This window comes from Lonchura striata, chromosome 8 (genome assembly GCF_050655825.1).
Source record: "Lonchura striata isolate lonStrDom1 chromosome 8, ASM5065582v1, whole genome shotgun sequence".
Lineage (NCBI taxonomy): Eukaryota > Metazoa > Chordata > Aves > Passeriformes > Estrildidae > Lonchura > Lonchura striata.
Window position 1 is genome coordinate 13096029 of NC_140710.1, and position 22655 is coordinate 13118683.

Here is a 22655-nt window from a genome sequence, read left to right on the forward strand (position 1 = left end):
TGGGACTCCTTGTTTCTGTTTAGTCTGGAGTAAGCAAATTTCCTGCTTCGTGTTTTGCAAATACCACCAATCTATTTACATCAATCATGGTTAAGAAATTGGATACATGTGTATCTACATTACATTCTGCATATACTACAATCATTAGAGAAATATTTTGGTACAAAATAGAACAGATTATGAATGCTTTTTCATTAGAATCTCAAAGTGGGAATTTAGACATAATTATGTTTTATACGATCAGTAACACACAATTGTATCATTTAACTGCAGACTAAATTTTAAAGTGAAGGCAAATCAGAGCTATCATAATTTATGATGTGATTATGAAGTAGTCAGCAAGTCCATACAAGTACACATAGCTAAAGAAAACAGCTACTTTTCATACATGAGTCAAGAGTGGCAAGTATTTCTATACTCCAGTACCAATCAGTTTACTCCTAAATTATTTCAGAATCATAGAATCATCAAGTTGGAAGAGACCTTAAAGATCTTCGAGTCCAACTGTCAACCAGCACCCCCTTTAGTTTTAATAAAAACTCAACACATTTGAACAGACTGAATTATTTTTCATGCCCACATAAGAAGAGCAAATAGTACATACATTCTATATTTTAAAGTCAATCTTCTTGCTAGCAATGAAAAAAGTTTGTCTTGAAACATGACATGCAGTCTTTTATCAAAAGAGTGGGAGGTAGGTAAAGGGACTCCAACTGTAAAGAGGAAAATCTGTCATACTCAGTAATCTGAGACTATGTTTTCTAGCTACATGTGTAGTAGAGAGATTAATTACTCTTCTGTTTCCTGAACTAATCAGCCTAGAAGCAATTTCTTAGAACAGACAGCAGAAGAGAATGATCCATTCCATTTTCTTCCAGAAACCCTATCCAAAAATCTTGGCTGCACAGTCAAAACTTGGCAAGAGGCATACAGGACCACATACAATGGAAAACCACACAAGAGCATCATGACATTTACTGTACTTGAGAGAGTACAAAACCTCTATCTGAACCTCATTGAAGGGGAACAAATACTGTTGCAATAATATGAACCAAGTTTCCCAAACATCAGGGTGTATAGAGGTACCTTCAAAGCCAACAAAACACCCCATGAAAAACTGCATTTGTTATTTCAGTTTAAGACTGCCATTTCTATTCTGATTTTACAACAGGAAGAATAAATGTCAATTACTGTAGGAGTGGATAATGTAATTTATTAAATGTACATGCATGCTCTCATGGGAATGGAATATCTTGTCCAGTAAGGACATTACCAACATTCCAATAGAATGTGGTTGAATTCTGCAGTCAGACAGGGGAAGAACAGCTGTGACCTCTGAGCCCCAAGTCCTGTTCTGCTGAAACACCCCTCTCTTGGCAGCTCCCATGTGCTCCTCCTGTTAACCCTGCCCACAGCCAGCCTGTGGGTATGGCTTGCAGGATGGGCTCCTACGTTTGCATCATGGCTTAGGCAAGAAGAGGGATTTTTGTCATGGTCATCTGCCTTTGACATAGAAGAAAGACCATGAGATTCTGTGGTCATTATTTCCAGCAGTCCTTTCCTAACTCAAATGATTATGGACAATTAATATTTAGTGAATTCAATCACAAGGCTGTATGGGCACTGTTATCATTCATCTCTTAGATTAACATGTAACAAAAAGCATCTACATGACACAGTCAGGTCTTTCATTTAGAGAGACAGAATTCTATTCCCTCTATAATTTTTACATTTTTTTAATATAAATTGATGAAAGAACAAGCTGTTCCCATGATTGAAAATTACATAAATTTTATATAACTATATTACTGGAGGCCTTCAAAACAGTGCTTTCAGATGATCAGCCTCATATCCTGATTGTTCCATGTCTTGAGGAAAGTAGTCTGAAAAATTACAGAGACTGCAACCTCTTGGGTAAATTGACTCCAAAATTCCTTTCAAGGCAAATTAAAGCATGGTTATTATAAATTCCTAAAGTATGAGTTTTGCAATTAAAATAGGAAACCAATTTTGACATAAAAAGTTTGGAGTGCTTAGAAACATTTTCTGTTCATACTTCATCTGTATTGTCTTGCAAGATAGTGTAAAAATGTGTGTGTGATTTGCTAACATTAACTGTACAGACTTCATCTGTCCTACAGCTTTAGGAGGCCTCTCCTCAGTAGCTAATGATCCTTGTCAGTCCCTTCCAACCCAAAATATTCTGTGATTCTTCTAGGTATTAAGAAAATAAATAAATAAGTTAATCAGTCATTGTCTATTAGAGTCAGGTATATATCAAAATACCCCTTTTACATCAGGAAAATAAAAGTGGTGTAAAGATGACTTTTCAGTGACCAACCAGGGCTGCAGGACGATAGCAGTTCCAGGCTACAAACACAGTATTATCTTATCCAAATGATAAATTTTTCCATTACCCCATAGTGCAGTGGTTTTTTGGCCTGTATTTTTAAATATTCTTATGATGTTAACACTTGTCTTGGAGCTAGGTTTGATAGTTTGATAGTTTGACAGTATTTAAGTTTTACACCATATGGTTGATATTTGGCATACTAGACAACTCTATGTCTTGCTCCTGTTTTTTTGATTATGTTTTATTTTTATTGTAACAGCAATAAATGCTTTGTATTTTGAATTCTCTTCAAGACTTCTAAGAGGTAAGTTTTCAAAAATAGAAGTATCAGAAATATTATTAAGAACTATTAAAAATCTCTGTGAATTACAATCCTGTATATAAAAGAATTTAGGGCATTTTGGTGTTATGTCAAAAAGATGTATTAACCTTAGAGGCAATAATTCTTCTAACCACCTATACTATTTTTTTTTTTCAACAACCGAGCAGAAATCCTGGACACACTAGAACTCTCATTAGACATGGTTCCAGCATAGGATGGGAACTGTGCAACTGGCTTAAAGTGTTTGTCACACCATTGAATAATTGCACTACTCTGAATGAAAGTAAAATAGAAACACAAATAAAAATGTTAAGGTTAATTTGATTACTAATGAGAGTCAATGTTCCTGCCATCTGATGGTTCTGGGACCATTTGGGTGGTCTTCAGCTTAGTCTTGGGTTTAGAACTCCAAGTTATTTAAAAAGTCATTATCACAACAGAGTGGGGTCCTTGGATGACAAAGAATCTCAACTGAATGACTAGAGATGTATATTATTTTAACCAGTGATTAATGAAAAGTCAGTGTCTGAGCTTATAACTAAGACAAGTTCTTAATCAAACAACAGGTTAGTGAAAACACATCAGAAGAAAGAGGGTCTGTGAGAGAATGAAGCCATGCTTTTACCGTGGCTGATTAACATGCATCCAGCTGATGGCCAAAATATTAATTGGAAAGCTTCAGGGATATCTCAGTTCAGCTAAAGCCTTTAAGGGAAAGACTTCCTTACAAGGATTATTGAAGAATATTGATATTTGACCATATATATCTTTTTATAGTACTTAGATATTTCCTGAATATCTGCTATGCCTAACATAGATTGAAATAGTATATCTGTATGGCTCTAAAATACTAGCATTTTAGAAACTAATTTATATATTTGTTTATTTTTCATTTTTCTTTTGTTCTGTCCAGCTATGCCACAGTCAGTTTATACAAATCAGATTTCTCTTACTCTTCAGCAACAGAAAAATCATTAGGAAGGCTTAAAATATAAAGTTGTTTTCCGTTGCTGTCATTGTTGGTGATGAGGTATGAAACATTTCCAAGGAACCTAAAATGCCAAGAGCAGCAAACAGCTTAGTTAGATTTTTTTTTTCAAGCTAGACTACTGTAATTCTCTCTCAGCTGCTGGTCTCCCCATGGGCAAACACAACACTTACTAGTTGTGCAAAATTTTACTTTTTTTTTTTTTTCTCATAGAGTATCTCACTAGAAATTAACACTTGCATATTTAATCTGCTCTGTTTTATTCAAAGTCCATAATTTACAAATAGATTTTTACTAGCATTTGCCTGAGGTCTGCTCCTAAAAATAGATAAGTGACTCTGGATTGTGAATATTGAATTTTATCAGGTTATTTGTTATCACCTAGTCATTTTTATTTCTTCTTCCGTTTGACTCCTCTGGGTTATCTCTGTTCAGCTGATGAAAATTATTGAAAACATAAAAATGATTGAAAACCAGTGACTTTCAATGAGAAATTTGTTCTCCAGTCTCAGAAACATGCAAGAGTAGGTTGTAGTCACTGTAACTGCAGGTGGGAATATTTTCAGTTGTTTCTAATTACTGTCGTAGGACCTTCCTCCAACATCATTTTGGGCTAGGGATACATAATAGGAATCAATTGCAAGTATTACATGCCTGTCTAATTTTAAGCACAAGGTAGATGAATTTGTATTGAATGTTTCCATCATGTACCTGTGGAAGAGGCTGCTGGTTGCATACAGTGTCTGAAGAAGTTTAAAGTACTGATCTTGAGAGCTGCCAGCAAGGTACTTCTGCTGAGCTTCCTCCTGGCTAACAATGTGAAGGGGTTTGCAGTTCTTGGAGACCTGGGGAGGCCCAGGCTGTGGCACAGTCTGAGTTCTGGACTGATCAGAGCTGACCACTGGGTAACCAGCTGGCTTGGAACCATCTCTGGCACATCTACAGCAATTCTGCTCAGGAACCTTGCTTTAGTATCAGCCAGGTGAGTGAAGGATTTGAGCATGAGGTGGTACCTGAAAACAGGAAAGAAAACAAGTTTGGTTGTCTTGCTCAGTCACATGGAAGGAAATATTATTAAGGACATCATCCAAGTAGAAAACTGGACCAGTGAATGATTTTTAAAAACATATTTTCTGTACAGATAGATTAAAAGTGTCAAGTCTTGATCAGTTGCTTGGATATCTCTGACTGTATCCATGGGTCCAAGACATCATCTGTCAGGCTCAGATAAGGACACAAATTTTTTTTATCAGCTGGCATAGTTTAAATTTGTAACTTTTTTCTCCCTTTAATTCAAAGGGTAAAATACTTGCATTACTCCCAGAGGGTAAAAATCTCTCTAAAATTTGGAAACCTAAACTAAATTTCAAACATATGTTTTCTGAACTCATTACACTCTTCTTTGGTAACTGGGCTCATAACACATTTCTTTTTCAAACCAGGCAAGTGGGACTACATTTATAAATATTTTGTTTGAGAGTGTAAATCATGAAGATTAAAAAAAAAAAAAGAAATAAAGGTCTGCCAAAGGAAGTGTACAAACCAGTATTGTCCCAGCTGAGCTATAAAAACAGTCCTTCAAATGTCTGACTCTGGAAATATTCATGTTTCTGCTAACCTCCCTTTCCTCACCCCTGTTCTTTCCTTACCCCCTCCACTCTACTAGGTTTTATAAATATAAAAGCCAAATATTCCTTTTATGTAATGAGCTTCATATGCAAAAGGTAAGAAATTACTCTTTCAGATATTTAACTGAAAAAAAAGTACTTGAAAAAATTTATTCGAGAAAAAATAATATGCTGCCTGCTTTCTGTTTACAATTGGCATTTTTTGCCCTTCTCATTCTCACTGTATGTCCATTTCATCACTTATGACACAAAGAGATTGGTTTTTTACTCTGAAGAAAATCCCAACCAATGGGAGGGAGCTCATTCTGAGGTAATTGGTTAAAATCTAGTAATGAAAACAGGGAAATGGTTTTGATTTTCATTATACTTAAGGTCATCCCCAGGTCATGTTTGACACAGATTCAATGTTCATATAAATTTAATAAATTCTGTAAAGGAAATTCAAGTAACAGCTGTGAAAAAAATGTGATTAATAGGAGCCAAAATAAGTGTCACTTTGAAATTTGCCAACTGCTGATGGATAGTTAAATGAATAAAACTATAATGTCTCTACCAACTTTCAAAAGCAGAAAGCCCTGGGAAATCAGTCACTTAAGTGATAGAAACTTTGCATGCTAGCAAAGTTACACTGTTCATTTTATATCAGATTTCCTACTCAGGTCTTAAATCATACTGTGAGTTATTTCATCACACTCTTGGTCTTTTGATAACAGTATAGTGATAAAGTTATGTTAAATAGCTCTTTTGCCACAGTAACTGATTCTCCAAAAATACTTCAAATACACTCCTTAACCTATGGATTCAAAGGAGGTATTAATCTTCTTGTAACATTATTCAGCCTTCATCTTAAGAAAGAAATCCCTTAAGGATGTTTCCTACATTTCCAGATGCCTCTGTGCTGTGGTGGGCTGGTGTCCAGGAACCAGGGGCAGGGACTGTGCCACGGCTGAATCACCAGCCTGGGTGACAGAGGCACACGGTCCACCCCTGCTACAGGCACAGTCAGCATAAAGGCACTTAACACCAACCTCACTTGTATAAGAGAGAAATGACTACATTCACATAATCTTCCAAGTGCAACTGTATTTATATCTTTTTATTTGTATGTCTAACCTTTAAAAACATGTTATATCAGTGTATTTAAAATTGCAAGATGTCTCCTCAGCAGTTTTAGAGCATTTCAGCTATAGTTTAGATGTAGTAGAATATTCTGAGCCATTCAGAGTCACGAGAAATTTCAAAGAGAAAATAGAAGAACTTTCAGTACTTCAGAGGATTTGAACTAAAGAATTAAAGCTCTAGTACTATAGCGTCTACATAAATTCTCTCCAGATACATTGCTTAAATTGATTGTAGGTGAATAGAAAAGCATAAGCAAAAAGCAATGGTGAGTGGTTGGGGACGTTGTGGCTGTAATAAAAATAGCATCTATAATAGTAAAATCTCTTTGAATTTAATTTCCTTGTGTTTTATTACTTTTGTGGCTATCAACTGTTATAAGTAGCTAATACTGCTTAGAAGTGTATCATGTGATTGACACTTGTCAAGACATGAAAAGTCATTCAGCTTCAGATGAACTATCCTTAATTCCACTAATGTAAATATATGTGTGTGCAAACTGTAGTGACCCCAGTATGCTTTTCTCAAGGAATCAATAATGTTACCAGAAGTGCCCTCAGGGCCCCAGCATGTGTTTATAATATGCATACTTCCAGCTGAAATCAGCATTTGAATTACTGAAATATGCTGCAGATAATATAAATCAGCATAACTCCACTAAAGTCAACCTAGGAAAGCTGATTTGCAGCAACAGAAGACCCAACTTGCTGTGGTTATCGTGTTGCATTCTGCTTATTAACCCATTGGTACATCATCTTTTGTCTTTAGCTTCAGAAACTGATTTTTCAGAAGCTGAATGGACTTGTAGCCATGAAAAGGAAAATCAGAAAGTTTAAAGAGTAATTGACTGACTTCACAAGATGAGTAAGACAAGTCAGTATGGCTCCATGACTGGTAGCAGGCAGTACAGCCCAGCAGGAGAGGACTGGAGAACAAAACTCCTGAATTTGTCTCAGCAGGTTGTTTTGGAGCAGGTCTAATCTGATATTGTGAACTGAGTGAGCATGTGAATCACATTTGTGCTATCTTGGATTATCTCTTCCAGTTGATTTGCCCTTGAAAGAAACCCAGTATGTGCATCCTGAGATTGCTCAGAGAAGTGAGCCAAAGCTGGGGCTGAGGGAGATGTGTGCTTCCAAAGCTCTTGAACAAGTCAAACTAATATGTCAGTGTAGACTCGTTCTAAACCCACAGTCACCGCCTTTTGTGGTTTTTTTTTTTCATTTTTCTTTATTCTCCCTTTCTCTCTGTTTTATTATCATGATTTAATAAAACACAATTGTACTGCATTTAGAATGACAGCTGATTTCATCAGGGACTTGACCCTGTCCTCTTAGAATTGCAATATTCACCATGAAATAAGTGGAAGCTGATATGACTCTGAAAGGAACCTAGGGCTACACAGAGGGACTGTTTGCTGCAGGAGCTCATATCAATATGTTTGTGGCTTGACAGAATCTGTTATTTTTACCTTATAGAAATACTGTCTGTATTTTCTATACCATTAAAAACTGTCTTAACTGTGATCTGTCTCAGTTATGACAAATTTATGGATGAAGAGACTGGAATGTATGAAGTGTTTCAGTGAAAGTGCACTCAGTGTGATAGAAAAAGCATTTGATAATTGGGCATAATATATAGTCATCTCCTTATAGTTCTCTCTAATTTGGGTTTCGGATCCTTGTAAAAAAATATCCTAAGCTTAGCTGAAAAAGCTTTATTTTCCTGCAAAGTAGGTACTGCACACAGTGTGTTCTTCAGGAGCTACTCACACCCCTTAGGAGAGGATTTTAGCAGTGGAATATATTGGCATGATTAAACTGTAGCAACATTGATGGCTGGGGACTGTGTACATGTATTTGGAGTACCATTGGAGATGCTAGTCTGAAGAAGAACTATGACACATGTATTCTTCTGGGCAAATCATCTGGGCATTTACCCAGCTGCTTCAGTGAGTTTGAGAGCTCATAGGAGACTTGACACTGCTGTGGCCAGTATTGCAAGCAGTACAAGCAACATTATTTGCAATATCTTAATTAGTGTAATTACACTAATTCAGGCTTCCCAAGGTGACTTATCCCACCTGGCCTGTGTCTGTATTTTTCAGAGTGGCCACAACGTGACACAATTTATGCCCTGTCCAAGTCTTACCTCATCATCTCATCTCAATATTTGCACTGCTGACAGCACGAGACAGCCTTGTCTGTGGGTTCACAAGACCTATCTCCATGTCTGGGGCTGTGACTGAAGCTGTCATTCTCCTGAATACTGACAGCAGCTTATCCATCACCTGTGCCTCTGACTGTACAAAAGAGAAAGAATCACACACTTTCTGTGTCATTTCGTAAGTCCAACTCATTATCATGAAATGATGTCTCATAACTAGTTTTGCTTTTTAAAACTCAACCTGCTTGACAACTATTCATTTAATTTTCTGTGTAAATCAAGGTAATAACACTTGATTCCTGTTATGCTGCACTCTTCTGAAGTTATGCTATTGTAGAACTTCTTAGAAGTCTCAAAATATGCAATCGTTAAATAAGTGACTGCACAACAGTTGATTCTAAGATAAAATACACTCTGGTTTTATCTGCCTATGGAAAGTGCACTCAAATTTATTACGAGAAACATCAAAGGAGAGATGGACTGAATTAGGTTTTACATATCAATAGATATCAGCTAATGGTATTTTTCTTCAACCTATTTTCCTATTGAATTCAATGTCAATGGGATCAGGATTTGGTTGAATTTCCCTCTTTAATCTATTCATTGTAAATCATACAGATGACAAAGGAATTTGCATGTCCATGCACAGTACCATAGTAGAAGACTGAATGATTCTTGCATATTAGCTAAATGCATTATCTGGGCGAGATCATGCCAAATGCAAAGTGAGAGTATAACTGAGAGCACTGTGAAAAGGATTTTCAAATGGCCAGTCACAATGTGGCTTTATCTTCCAAGTTCAGCTATATGGTGTTTTGAAATGTCATAAACATATATTAAATGCAGTTAAATTTAAAAGATGTAGCTCTTTACACAGACATAAATATGCATTTTATAACAGCGATCATCTTTTGTCCTCTTTGCTCTCCTGACAATTATCTTGAAGATTCTAAGATTTTCCCATGGAGCAATGCTTCTCATAGGCTCTGACTTTGCAAAGCATTCAAATGTCTTGCTGAACTGAAGCTTTCAGAAGAAACTCAGGCTATTGGAATTGTGGTGGTCAAGGAGTGGTGAAAATAAGACTTTTCATAGTATAACCTTGATACAAAAGCTGCAGTGCAAGAACCTACACCTGTATATGGGAATTTGATGCCAATAAAAGGCATTAAAGAGCAATCCATGAAATAAGTGAACTCGTGTCCATGTGGTCTTGCCCAAGAGATGGCAGACTGCATGGGGTTTGTAAATCTAATTATAGTGTAGTTAACTACTTGGGGTTGATATTGCCATCAGTGTGTTTTATAATATAAACCTTTGTAAATAACAAATATTTTAGGTCCTATCAGATTTAGATTTATCACTAGTCCCAGTGTTTGCAATGTAGGCTGTTGAGGGAATTCGTAAAGCCATATTAATAGTGGTGCTTCTTATTGAGTGGTCTTCCAAAGTCTCCTTTTATCATACTTTAAAAAATACGACCAGGGCTCTTTTATTCTGTTCAATTATAAAGAGCACATTTTTTTTACCTTTTTTTTTTTTTTTTTTTTTTTTTTTTATAGGGGAGTTAATCTTCAGGGATGAAACAGATTACCAGCTTTTGAACCAATTTAAGTAGAATCTCCAGAAATAAAGCCAGGACAAACAATTATTGGCAGTCCACAGAAGGTATTCTGTGCCCACAGCTCTGCAGGATGCCATTAAAGTCAGTTCACTTGTCTTAATGGGAAACACCTGTAATCTGGAACACAAGAGGAAAAATCAAACTAACTGTGCTGGAGACATTGAATATAAACTGAAAATAAAATCTTCCTTCATGTCCCTCCTCCTCCTTCTTTCATCTGCACTCTTGAGTCCCCAGACTATCACTGGTATCCCTCCTTTCTTTTAAAAGAGATATGAAAGTGTGTCTTGAAAATTATATTCCTTCATAGACACTGAAGGATATAATGAAATTTCAGTTGCAATATTAAATCAGAAGAAAACTTACTACAAACAAAAAACATGTTTCATAAAGGCTCAGTTAGAACTAACTATTAAAGTGAATGCAAACCATCTGAAAATATTTCTCATAAATAATGGCTTAAAACATTAAAAATATATTGGTCTGTAAAATTCCAATATTTTTTTGCTTTTCTGTTGCTCTCTGAATAGATGTTTTGGACAATGCATTTCTCTGCCTATTTTAACAGGTTACTCATAAATAATAGGTGAGAAATATGACCTTGATATTCACACACACACAAATTTATGTCATTTTCATAATTTCATTTGGAAAATCCAGCCACATAACACTCATATTTAAGTGTAAATATAGAGTTATGACACTGGGTTGAAAAGTAATTCACATAATGTCACAGTTTGAATTAGAAAGGCTAGCAGAAATTCAGGAACAAATTTTAATTGAGGCAGTCCCTGGTGAAAAATGAACATGCAGGTTGTTTGGCTGTTTTTATTAATGCATCCATGAACAATTTCGACCTTTTCCCTCTCTCTATTACTTTTAATTTTATCTTTTCAACAGAAATATCAGGAAGAAGAAATCAGAGAGAATAAAGTTTGGTTTTAAACATTTTCAGTTACAGAGAAGAGGCCATGACATGGGAAGATGTTGAAAGAAGGCAATTTCTCAGCCCCAAATTTTTAGAGGTCTAAAAATATACCAGACTGTGAGAACTACCAGCTACATTTGCAATGTGGCACAAGTTTAAAAATTTCACAGCACATAAAGATACATCTTTTCTACCTTAAAGGCTGGCAGATGTTGTATTTGCTTCAGAGTAAAGCTACTGTGGTAACCTGAATACTTTGAATATACATTCACAGGATAGAAATTATATGAAAACTGCCTTTCATGTAACTTTTCATGTGTCCAGGAAACAGATTTATTCCCCTTTCTAAATAGTAAGAGGAACTGTTTCTGAATTCAGGAATTATTTTAATCAATCTTCCCCTATCCAAGGTGACCATTTTATTGCATTGATAACTTAAAATCCCCCAAACAATAAATCTGAAACATAACCAGCACAAGAGTGGCATGAACAGTGAAACTAATTCTCAAATACATAAAGATACCCAAATTCCAAAGAATACAGGGATCCCTGAAGGTATCCTGTACAGCTGGAACGCCTTGTAGTCAAAGGGATTTCCTTTTCGTTAGTATTCACTGTACCTCATAGTTGAAAGAATTTTCCTTTTATTATAGGACCACAAACAAAGGGATCAGTGTTCCACATTGCTCTTTTATAGAGCTTTGAGCTTTCTCAGGCCAGAAGGCAGGCTGCAGTGCAGCTTGTTCACTGTCTGATACACCCCATCCTGTCCAGGGAGCTGATGCCAGGGTGTTCTAGGTTACCCAGCACCACTTCATCCCCAGCTGCACGGTGTCTTGTACATAGTGCCCTGAGGCTGTTTTGGCTTGCCTTTTGTCTCTGTACCCCCGGTCAGCACAGAAGCTGAACTGGGGAACAAAATAACACTGCTGCTCATAACTAATACAGAAAACCCCACTCAAACAGAGAAACAGGGCTTAATGTGAACGCAACCATTCTGTGTTGGGCAGCTCCCCCTCACCCCTTTCCATCTTCATCCCATCTCTTCCATGTCCCTTCACAGAGATCAAACCTGAAACTGCAATGCCTGCAGGGAGAAGAGATGCAGGGTGTCTTTCCCACATCGGATACCACCAGCCTGATCTATGGGAATGTCACAGAGCACACTTCAAAGAGGTAAGGGCTGTTCTGGGACAGCTCTCTGCACTTGGTGGGCCAGCCTGAATACAGCAACCAACCAATTAACTACATATTGCATGAGGATTTATATGGACCTTGGCAGAGCATAGTAAGACACTTCTGGGAAGTGAGGAATGTGTCCTGTAGAAATCTAACTCAGTAGTAACATTTCAAATCTCATTGTGGTGCAGTTTGCTCTATTTCAGGCAAAATCTGATGTTGCTTTGCAAACCTTTGTGGAGGGCTGTTGCAGGTTAAGTTAAGTCTTCTTAGTGTCAACACTCCTATTCCATTAGTTATCCCATGTTTGCAATGTCCACATGGTCCAAGAGAAAACCCAAATATCTTGGACTGCTCCAGGGCTACAAGAGGTCTCTGAGGGCTGCCTTGGGAATCAGATATTTGCTTCCACCTTACTTGTGTAGGGATGTTTTGTCTTGGACACTAAACAAAGTCTTTGCTAAGCAAAAAGTTTATTCTACTCACCCCCTAAAGTGTTTCCTTAATGTTTAAAAATCACTTTCCCTGTCACATCAGCACATACACAAATCAGTTCTGCTTGTAGGTGCCCTCCAGGGATATTGCCTTTGAAGCAACAGTGTCAGGATGGAGCCAACAAATTCCTCGAGTACACCTTAATCTTAAGCACCATTCTATTCTGTGCATGTGTTTTGGTGACTGGATCTAAAGGGCAGACATGTGCCCTTTGGGGCTTCCAATATGGCCCAAAGGCCCTGGAGAAAATGATGGAAAAAGCTGTAGTTTAGAAGCCAGATCCCTTGATGAAGTTAATCTCTGTTTGCTACTAACACAAAGGATTATGACAAAAAATGACACACTTTTCATCATGATATAGTGAGATCATTGTGTTTTGATGGATATCCTGGTTTCAGCCAGGACAAGGTTAATTTTTTTTCCAATAGTCAGGACACAAATGTTATTTGGTACCACTTCATGTCATTGCCAGGAGCAGGGAAAAGGGATTCTCCCTGAGGAAAAGTGTGTTACTTCTGCTGGAGAAAATGTGGCAGTAGAAGAGTCAGTATTTGCTCATTGTTGAGGTCTTTTCTGTGAAAATCATTGTTTTTTCTCATACCTTTTGTTATTAAGATTGTTGCTGTTACTATTCATTTTCTTATCTTGTTTTTACCAGTGAATTGTTCTTAACCCTTGATCATTGTCTTTTTTGCCTCCAGCTGGAGGGGGAGGGAGATGGAGCAACATGGTGGTTTTAGTGGGGGCACTAAATTAGAGTTCATTCCTGAACCATGACAGAGGGGCAGCCAAGTGAGGACAACATTGGGAGTATTTCATAAGACACCTGCAAAAACACGGTAGGATAAGGATCCTGGTGAAGTACAGAGTATGGCTGTACCTGAATCAGGTGGGGACAAATTTATGGCCCTTTTTTCCAATGTTTCCTGAGACTGAAGCATGAAATTTCATTTCCAGCTTTATCTCTAACATGATCTCACAGGCAGGGAGATGCTTCCTGCTCCCTCCTGCAGATGGGGAACAAGAACAAAACTTGTTCATTTGAGAACCAGAATGAGCTGTATATTCAGTTTTCACCAGGTCATTTCAGTGCAACCTGCCCTTTATTTCCTATAACCTCTCTTTTCTCCTAGGAGGTGCAAAGGTGTAGTGCCAAAGGCTGCAGAGTGCTGAGAATGCTGGAATGCTGCAGTGGGTTTTTCAGAAGCCACATGATATCACTCGTGTAGGACAAGCTGCTGCTATAATGTAAGACCTTTCAAATCTTACTGATGCTTATGGTTTACTTTTGTAAATGATCAGCACCTTGTAACACTACTCTAAGATCTCTAACACCTTTTATTCCAGGGTCACCTTACCCTGCAGCTCTAATTTTTTTTTTTTTTTTTTTTTTTTTTTTTTTTTTTTTTTGTAAGGAGGAGTGGAAGGGTGAAGAGAAGGAAAGGAGCAGTATTATAAACAGGAGGAGGCTGGACACAATCTGTCAAATCCTGCTACTTCTGAGCAAATAGAATTGAAAGTGTGAGGAGGCTTAGCTGTGACAATTAGGTATATCACAGTAAGTTAGGTATATCACAGTAAGTTCAGCAGAGTGGCACAGACAATAATGCAGTGTGGAGGAGAGGACCAATGCATAAATATTAGCTAAATGTAAAGAGTTTTAATAAAGTTTTAGCAAAAACTCTGGAAAAAATATGTAATGTAATGGACTAACATACATAACATGTAACTAAAATATGTATCATGTAATGGACTAATATAACATTTTGAATTAATTATCATTGTATAATATAGGATGGATGGCATAACTATAATTAATTTCAAGATAGCTGAATTTATCCTGCTCCAGAAAGTCTCACTGAACCATGACCCACCTTTAAATCAACAATAAAGAGACATGGCCTTAACCCTGATTCCCCTCCCCATATGGTGCATGTTCACAACTTTTACAGAGGGCAATACAGAGCAGTAATTTGTGTAAATGAGCAGCCACACTTAGCACCTCTGTGCATTTTAATCAGCTGAAACTGCCACCTAGCTTGTACATTTGGACAGAAAAGAGTTCTTAGCCAGAAAAGGGTAGCAAATCATGCCAGAAGGAGCTATTGTGTATAAAAACATTTTAACGTCTATAGGAACTAAGAATAAAGAGTGAATTTTCTAATTTGCAGCAAGATCATTTCAAAATATAACAAAAAGGAGAATTAAAAGAGTAATTTCTTGAAAAATATTTTTATCTGATTCAAAACCTTACATTCAGGCTTCCATATTTTGTATTTCCTAGTATGGTGTAGTGAAAATGAAAAACAAAAATATTTCTCTCAAGAAAATCCTGATTAGAAAATGTCAGGAATATTAAAGCATATGTCACCACTTTTTTGCTTAAAAATTATCCCATGTCAAATTCAACATATTTATATGTGTTTTATTTGAGAAAATCTAATCTACTGGCAGATAAAGGTAATTGAGACATGATGAAAATTAATACTCAAAGCTAAAGAAAACAAAAGAAAGCAAATATTTGTAGCAGCAAAATCACAGCAACTTGAGTTTGACTTATAAATGTGTAAGATTAAATGCTTTTTGCTTTGATTTTCCCCTTGATATTCTGACCAGGATAGTGTACTGTGGCATTAGACATCTGTGTTAAACTCTAGAGCTTACTGGATTTGATCAAGGCTTTTTCTGTCATTTTAATCTTTTAAAAACACCACCAAACAGATATAGTAAAAGATTATGGAACCTAGTTTATCTGTTAGAGTCTATCCTCTTTTGTTAAGATATCCTTATGTTTCAAAAGTTGAGCAGATACGTCTCAGAACTTAGAAAAGATTATTCTTACGGTATTTCTAATTGCGATTTTTGATGTCCAACTAAAGAAATTATAAACCATAGAATTCTACTTAGCCAATCTGATCCAATCACAGGGCATACTTTAATTTTCAATAGAGATGTTAAACTCTTGCTCTTCTCAGAAGCAGCATGTGCCAGCTTCAGGCAGAGATTTGAACACTGGCACTGATCCAGGAACAAAGAGGAACTTGAAATGAAGCTGCCACTGAAATACAGGCACAGCTTCTTCAGACAAGATGTCAGCAGCACTTGTTCTTATGTCTGATAATGATGTTTTATTTTTCTCAAATGATGAATTACAGGACACATACACATAAGAGGCAGGCACCTCTTACTGCCAGTGGAAAGAAAGCATTTAACTCAAGGCATAACTGTACTATTGGTAAACCACAACGTCTTGCAGTGCCACTATAATATAAATTAAGTAGAAGCCCAGCTTATAAACTCACACTATGACCCATACTTTATGTTCCTTTTATGTCTCTTGGGTCTTGATCACAATGAAACTTTCTCAGTCTAAAGCAATTTAATGCAAACATTCCTAGGGAAGGCTATAAAATGTAAGTTTTGCAGTCAGTCTTTTATGGGTATTTTGGATGAATATTGTATACCCAGTAGGAAAAAAAAGGATGACGAATGTAGACATTACGACATATGTGTGGGGTTTAGCTGAGTCTGTATTTGCACATGAATATTAACCCTGGTAATTGAGAAAACCTGTCTCTCCACACATCTTGTTCATTTCCACAAAAAGCATGTGCATGGATTTAAGAGAGAATTAATGTCTTGCCTTACTTAATTACAAATTTTCTGGCTATGAGGCTCCCCATGCTAGCTTCTCTGTGAGGGCAATGGACTCAACAGATGCCATGTTACACCTACTGGATGGGGATAAATCTACTTGCTACTAAGCACTAACAATAACACATGGAGATGTAAGTTGTGAATCAAGTTCAGCAGACAGCATGGTTTCCAATTCTTAAGCATTTTGCAGCAAAACTAAAAAGCACCATCAAAGATGTTCACAAGTGGTATCATTGCAAATGTTTACAAAACATGTAAAGAATGGTAAAATATGTGCTTTTAAAATGTACTGTTTGAGATCTTGAGAGAGAGGCATGAAAACACATGGTGTTGAGACATAGGCTTGGTTTCCTGCACAGTGCACCAAGATATTGCCTTTTTAATTAGTAATGGTGAATTCAACATAATTAACAATATTTTAACAAGTCACAGGTCACAAGATGTCCTGCCTTTTCTCTCATCAACTTATCTTTGTGATCCTGTCTGTATGATTTGAGAGTACAAACAAAAATAAATATCAAAAAATGAAAGTATGATGTCTTTAATATTCTTGTCTTACTTCTTGGACAGATCACAGTCTTTGATTTCCTTGCCTTCAGACATTATACAAAAAACTATCAGTTGAAATGTGATAGACAAAGACCTCCTGAAAAGATTTTTTAAAGTTTTAAAACAACAGTATATGATATGACAGCAGTAATAATGACAGGGCACAAATGCTGCCATCCTCTACTGTCTCTGGCAAAGTGAAGGACAGCTGCCCTCTGTGACATCTTTCAGTGCTGCAGCAACACAATACAAAAGTTTCTGTTTCAGAATCTTGGTAAGAACCAATTCAATGAGCAGTAGAAATAAATGAAGCTTAAGAGGAAACATAATATTAGTGAATGGCCAGACACAAGGGTCTCTCCAGCTTCTGGTCACAGACAAATTCTTTTTTCAATTTTCTGTTCTGCTTCTTCAATACAGTAATAATCTTATCACTCCATTTACTCTTCACTGCTGGCCTGCAATTCTTAGTTGGTTTTCTGCTGCAATTTAACTTGCTCATATGAGGCTGAGATATTTACTAGAAATCAGACTGTGCCATTTACAGAATGCAGTGCTGTAACTTCAGGGCTGGCGTGCTGTGTTTAGTCAGGCATACTTACCTCTGAGGACTACTTTTTTCATTTGTGAGGCACATTAAAGGAAGCAATATTTAGGAAAAAGGCTCTGGTAGGATCAATGCCTGAGCGTGCTTGTCTTACTCTCCTCAGCAGAACCTTCTCTTACCCCAGCAAGGAATTTGTTATGATCTGCTGTTGGTGTTTTTCTGACCATCATCTAGTGGAATTGGAAATGCTCTCTTCCCACGTAACTGCAGGCCAGCTAGAGATGATAATTTTGTCTTTCCCATACAGGAGCCAAAAAAAGTATAAATTGTGTTCAGATTGCTAGTTGATGCCTGTCTGGTGCATCAGATGAAGATATGAGTGCTCATTGACATTTTTTGTTCCTGAATAGTCTGGAGAAAGGATTTAGAATTACTCAAATTTAACAAAGAGAGGCATGAGTAATTTTTTTGCTCTGTTTGTCCTTTGAGAGAGAAGTTTCAAAAGAGCCAGAACTGGAGTTGGAAGAGGAATTACTGTCAATCCCAGGTAACAGATAGAAGGAGCAGGGAAGGCACCTGCCCACTGTGATGCTCACTTCCAGATGAGTCCCAAGTCTGGCATGTTTATGACTCAATTATTCCACATTTATACAGCTCTTTTTCCTTGTCTGTGTAACACAATGGCAGGGAAGTGTCTATATTAAGAAAGCACAGTCCATTAGGACCAGATTCAAACACTCTGAAGAGTGATATTACACAACCAAGAGTGCAGATCTCATGAGCTGGAGCAGTCATGCTGCAGCAGACAATACTTCCAAACTACTCTCCCTCTGAACATGACATATCTCTTTATAGTGTACTTGAACATAGACATTTTATGCAGAATCATTAATTTTGGCATAAAAGCTTAATTGTGCACATTGATTACAAAAATTCACATAGTTTAACTGGGTGAGAACTGTAAGGTATAGGCCTGGGCAAGTTTCAGGTCATAATGCAGTCATTAATAGACAAAGTTAATGAAAAAGTCCACTATAGCTGGATAATTCCATGTTTTTTTTCACTACAGCTTTACCTTTGTAAAGTCAGAGGGCAGTGAGCATCATAAAATTATGTAATGATACAAATTACTAGATGAGATAGCTATAGGAGTCTTTGCATTCCTCCATGATTAACTAAGTGCTACCTATGTGAACAATGGTTTAAAATACATACCATCTGAGCAGTAGATTTGAAAATCTGTTGATAAAATTCATGATCCACCTACAGTCAACAAAAAAAGACCAGTTGACTTCCATGGGAAAAAAGAATAATTTCTTTCCTCTAGTAGAGGTTCAGACTCTTCACAAAGCTGAATGTCTTTTGTTCAGTGCATGGTGTCAGGTGAGGCTGTAAGAGCTCAGCAGAACAGGACTTTAAGAGTGACTGCAACATGGCTTCTTCCAGTGCTGTCACAAGATTATTTATTTTAATCTGTAAAATCTTTTAAAAATTGTTGATGTCATATATTATTAATAAAATAAAATCTATGTCTAGGCAGTCTTACAACTTAATAGCTCAGTAAAAATCTGTGCGTCGCAGTTTGCTTGAGTGAATAAACCTTCTTCCTGAACGAAGTCACTATAGCATTGAATGTTGGGGTTTTTGTAATGTCTGAAGAGACTTAATTCCAAACTGTTTAGATTTAAATATATATTTTAAGTCTAAGAAATAGGTCACTGCAAACATGTCTTCTCTTAGAGACACAAAATAGACATAAAATTATTCAGTATCATGGGGGTGAAAGACTTCAACAACTTTCAAAAAGTTAAAAGAATTTAAATACTCCATAAAATTTTAATAGAGACTAATTTTAGGTATAAACATTATGATTTGATTTGTTAATTTTCCGGTTTACAGATCAGGTAAAATACAGGGTTGAGCAAAATTGTAAAGACTTTTGAAAAACATTTGCAATTTAATTTAACAAATTCATTCCTGCGAAGCCAGCTTTCAACAAAATTCATGCAGTGAGGCCTCTGCACCAGAATTAGGTGGACATTTTTCTCCATTTGTTTGCAAATCAGTTGCCATTCAAGGAGAGACCTAATTTCAATTGCAACATTTTTTCTTTTATATGTTAACATGGCTTACATTAATTTGAGGTATTTCACTGCAGTGTCCATTCAGCACTTGCTATTCAACCAGAGGCTTCAAAGGACACCCAAGGTCTCAAGAACATCTCTGAGGTGCAGACTCCACTCTCACAGTAGATAGCTTTAGACTGAGACCAGGTTTTGCTATACCCAGGGGCCTGTGGTTCAAACACTCTCCTGTTTACTCAACTAATGAGGTCAAAACACTTTTATCAGTAATGAAATTATTCTCTCTTGTGTAACTTGCCTCCGAAACAATGCACCACAAATGATGCAATCAAAAATTATATAGCTATTCATTTTATTAACACCAAAGTCTTCAGCACTGGATTCATGAAATAAAGGGAGATATACAGAAACATTATTAGCACAAGATGTAGGTCACGCTACAGGGTTGTTCTAGAGAAAGATTAATGAGCAGTTCGATTCTGGTACCTAGGTATATAAAGATCACTAGAGAGCTTTTGTCTGCCTCAACCCCAGAGTCTGCCTAGTCTTTAAATGATTAGTTGGCAACCATTCTTTGTTCTGATACAAATTCAATGGACTAAACCCACAGTTGTACTGTAGCTGAGCTGGGTACATTCAAGAAAAATGTGAGGAGACAAAAGCTTCTTTAATCCACTATTGCTTCCTGGTTGTGTAGTCTGAACCAGACCTGCAACTTCTCTGTGTTGTGGGGGCTTGACATGACTCCCCAGTCAGTTGCCTTAATGGAAATGGTTCAGTGGAAGTGGAAAAGTTCCAGTTTCCCTTTGCCCTCACCCCATTAGGCCACTCAGGGAGGCAGGCAGAAGGAGCAGCCCTGCTCTGAGCAAGCTGTGAAGGGTCTGCATGCCTAACCCCTGCTAACACTGATGCATGGTTTGGGTCAGGGCTGTCCTAGAAATCCCTGGTCCTGGGCTCCCATATTTTGCAATGCAATATATCCAACTACAACAGAAAGAGTGGCTTTTTTAACCTCTTGCCTTTCAGGACAAAAATGGGCCATAGGAAAGACAACAATGCTGGGGATGGAGTCTGGAAGCCTGGAAAGGCAGAGGTGAGGACTTGCAGTGATACTGGGCAAGGACTATGAAGGCAAATAACAGTAAACATTGCTATATTGAATTTTGTTAAAAATTCTAAGAGTTTATAGTTTAAAAACTACTATTTATGATAGTTATCTTAATAAAGTCATGTCCATGTCTATGTGTGTCACTTATGTGTAAACTAGCAGATATTTTCTGATGAATGCAGTTTCCATAGACCCATATAAAGAGATTAGAATGAAGATATTATCAGATACTCTACAATAGAGGTATGTATTGTATGGACGTTCACAAGATTGACATCCTGCACAAAACTTTAATACACAACTCTGTGACGGGAAGTGGGGGCAGGTAGGCAGCAATGACACTGAAGGATGATGCGCAAGTCACAAAGCAGGGACCTCTTTGGAAGAGATTTGCTTTTAACATTCTCATCAGAAGCTGGTATTAGAGTCTGCTGAGCTTTCTAAGTGCAGCTATCAAGTGTACTTCTCATCATTTTTATCCAAGCTGCAATGTGACTGTGGGGCACGTCCCTCTTATTGTGCCTGGATCTTTGCTGGGTTCCATGGCTGCAGCCTTCCCCTAAGTGTGAATGATTTGCCTCCTGTTCTCTAGTGAACAAACCAGAGTAGACTTAGAGGCTTGCTCACTTTACCAGTTATTATACAATTTTCACTCTATTGTAAAGGAGGATTTTGTGAAAAGATATGGAGCAAGCACAGTTCTGAACACACTTTTTTCAGTAGTTCATATGATAAAATCATTGTCATTGAACAGTCCCAGATAATAGAGAGTTTATTAATCATTATAATATATTAATCATATATTTAAATTTCATGGGACATTAAACAAAAAGCCACTCTGCATGAAACAGGCTTTTCAATAATACTTCAGGGCATATGCAAGCCTCGGTGGAAAAAAATTCTTTTCCATTCAGATTCTACAGTTCAATGTACTATTTAATTGAATCAGTCAGTCAGAAATACATTTCTTTTGACTCTTCAATCTACTAGGACAATACTTTGCCATATTAATTCACCTTTTAACCAAAATCCAGCATATAATAAACTCCAAAGTAAATACTTAAGAAATCACTTTGATCCTTATACTCTCTACGGGTTTTTTTTTGGTTTTTTGGTTTTTTGGGGGTTTTTTTTTGCTAGTTACGTTTTTTGGGGTGTTTTTTTTTTTTTGTGGAGGGGGGATTCTATCATATTTTTTCTTCTTTTTATTTTTTTTTTTTTTTAAGGGAGGAAAAAGAGAGGGATAAGAGGAGTGAATGAAGTCATGGAATAAACTACATTGGAAGGGACCTCCATGGGTCTTGTCCAAAATTCTGGAATATGTTGCTCAGGCACTGTTCAGACCAGTTTTGAATTATCTGTCGTGATGGAGATTCCACAGCCCCTCTAGATTCCTGCTTTGGCTGTCCTTATGGTAAAATAATTCCTTTACATGAGATTGGAATTTCCTGTGTTCCAACAGGTCTGTTGCCTCTGGATCTGTTGTGCATTTCCAAGCAGCCTCTGTCCTGTCTGCTGCATCCCTTGCCATTAGGTAGCCAAAGAAAGGTGTCAGACCCCTCTCTAATCCTCCTTTTCTAACACCGAAGCAGCACCCCTTGTTGGGATCACTCTGGTCCATCAATACCTCAAGTGGACAAAACCAGGCAGAGTAGCCCTAACAATCTCACAAATGGTGAAAGGATAACTAAGGTGGGTGCAGATCTATTGCTAGCTGATTTGGGAATGGCTCACACATTTCTCCCTGTCTCTGCATCTTGCCACAGAGCTGTGCATTGAGTGCTAGTCCAGAAATAAGTTTGCATTTTTCTTCTTAAGGAGAATTTCATGTCTCACTGATGTTTCCTCATGGAGCGAGGTAAAGAAAACACAGAAAACTATTTATAGATAGAAGCTCATCCTTTGCCT